Source organism: Cornus florida, unplaced genomic scaffold (genome assembly GCF_030987335.1).
Source record: "Cornus florida cultivar Cherokee Brave unplaced genomic scaffold, ASM3098733v1 CherokeeBrave_3.0.0_Hap2_Chr10, whole genome shotgun sequence".
NCBI classification, from domain to species: domain Eukaryota; kingdom Viridiplantae; phylum Streptophyta; class Magnoliopsida; order Cornales; family Cornaceae; genus Cornus; species Cornus florida.
The window spans coordinates 12354324-12356740 of NW_026775580.1; the positions used below are offsets into that span (position 1 = coordinate 12354324).

The 2417-nt window shown below is 31.9% G+C and overlaps 1 long non-coding RNA gene across 1 annotated transcript; it reads right to left on the bottom strand.

The window, feature by feature from the left end:
• Positions 1-268: 268 nt before the first annotated feature.
• Positions 269-2020, bottom strand: LOC132279687 (uncharacterized). The gene is made up of 2 exons (XR_009471383.1): positions 1074-2020; positions 269-888 (listed from the first exon to the last, which is right to left on the bottom strand). It is a non-coding gene; the product is annotated as an uncharacterized LOC132279687 (long non-coding RNA).
• Positions 2021-2417: the final 397 nt, after the last annotated feature.

The window sequence follows — 2417 nt, forward strand, 5'->3', positions numbered from 1 at the left end:
CCCAAAGAATGGAAATTTGTGCAAAAACATCCAATTGATCAAATCATTGGTGATCCATCAAAAGGGATTGTAACTAGGTCTCAATTGAGAAATGTATGCAATTATGTAGCCTTTGTTTCACAAATTGAACCTAAGAATATTCTTGAAGCGAAACATGATCAGTTCTGGTTATTGGCTATGGAGGAAGAACTAAATCAATTTAAAAGGAATCAAGTTTGGCATTTAGTTCCAAGGCCACATAATAAGACTGTCATTGGAAATAAATAGGTTTTTAGAAACAAAATGGACGAACATGGAATTATTGTTAAAAATAAAGCCAGGCTTGTTGCTCAAGGTTACAATCAAGAGGAAGGTATCGATTACGACGAAACTTTTGCTCCAGTTACTCGACTTGAAGCAATTAGAATGCTACTTGCCTTTGCATCCAATCCAAACTTTAAGCTGTATCAAATGGATGTCAAAAGTGCATTCTTGAATGGGTTCATTGATGAAGAAGTTCTTGTTGAACAACCACCCGATTTTGAAAGTCTTGAATATCCCAACCGCGTATATAAGCTAACCAAAGTTTTATACGGGTTAAAACAAGCTCTTAGAGCTTTGTCACGCCCCGAATTTTTTCTAAATAAAATCCTCAATTTCATTAAATCAAAATACTTCATAAAAGACACCTAGGATCTCAAAAGAAATAAAATACCCTCTATTGATACAAAATCAATCAAATTTTCTCAAATAAATAAGACAACATCTCAAATTAATTAAATTGATACTAAATCAATTTCCTCAAATAAATACATAAAAATCTCTAAATAAAATAATTTAATTCCTTAACACCAACTCTTCCACCTAAGTCCACTACTAGCAATCCAAGTTCATCCTCGGTATCTGAAACTATAGGGGGGTGAGACAGTAGGAAAAACCATAACAAGGATTTCAAGAAGTTTCATGCAAAATAATTTCACAAAAATATACATATTTATTTAAACAAAAATACGTATATGCAATTTAAATAAAAGAGCAATTATAAAATATTTGAAACAAATCATTTAAGCCATTCAAGGTATGATGATCCCTACACTGCAAAATAAATAAATCAACTCGGGATTATCAAGGCCACAATTCTCAGCATCCTTTGAGTCTCGGCCCTCTTTCTGTATCCTCACACTCTCTGTGTGTTTCCTCTATATTTCTCTATTTGTCTTCTCAAATTAACTCACCCATGAGGCACAAATTCCAAACTATATAATGGCTTTCCACCGACACAAAATAAATAAATAAATAAAATCTCAATATAGCTCACCATGAAATAAAATATCAAAACAATGATTAAATGCCATGGGCCCACCACCAATTTTCCCCTTTTCTTACTTTTCCTTATTCTTTCATTACACACACAATCAATTGTATACCAAACAGCCCAAGAAGTCAAAGAAATGAATTGGCAAACAAAAAAATCTCTTAATGGCCCGCCACCACATCACCATTTTCCATCTCAATTCCCTTTCTCAATCTCGCTGGCAGCACCATGTTGCCCCAAAATATATATATATATACATTTATATATATATATTATATGCAACAAATTAAAACATAAATCAAGTGGTGGACCCCACAAATTATCATTACAATTTTCCTTTCTCTATTCCTTCATTTTGCTGCTGCACCTCTCCTTTTCAATTTTCGGCACCTGGCCTTGTCCTTTTACTAGATACACAATATATATATATAAATCATATATATATAACACTAAATCAAAACTCATTTTGCTTCCTTTTCTCTTCATCATTTCGGTCAAACTACTCCATAACAAAACACCAATAAATATATCACATTTAGAAAGCAACAAAAAAAAAAAAAAAAAATCAAACTTTAAACCCATGTCAAACCATTCCAGTGGGACCTGTAACAACCAATTATTTCTCCTTCCATTTCGGCTGTGACATTCAGCCCAATTGCCTTTTTCTTCTGATGCCACATATATAAATATATATATACCATATATATATATATATATGTATGCAAATCAATAACCCAACCTTTAATTGATAAATCTCCAATTAAAATAATCAATCTCCATAACAAATCTCCAATGAATAAGCCTTAAATCATAATTAATCAAATTAATTATGACAACAAAAATCAAACCCATTAAATCATTTAAATGGGTAAATCATCAATTCAAAATTAAAGAGTCAATCTTGACAACTAAAATTCATAGAATAAAATATAAATTCAATTCTTAAAAAAAAATCTGAGTTGTCACATTCTCCACCACTTAAAAAAAATTTCGTCCCGAATTCAAATCCAACCATTTTCGCATACCCGAAAATCTCAAAAGTGGTAAAACAAAATCCAAAAATCCTTACCCCAGGCGATACGAGATACTGTGACATGCAAAACGTTGTGGTAGCTGATAGTGC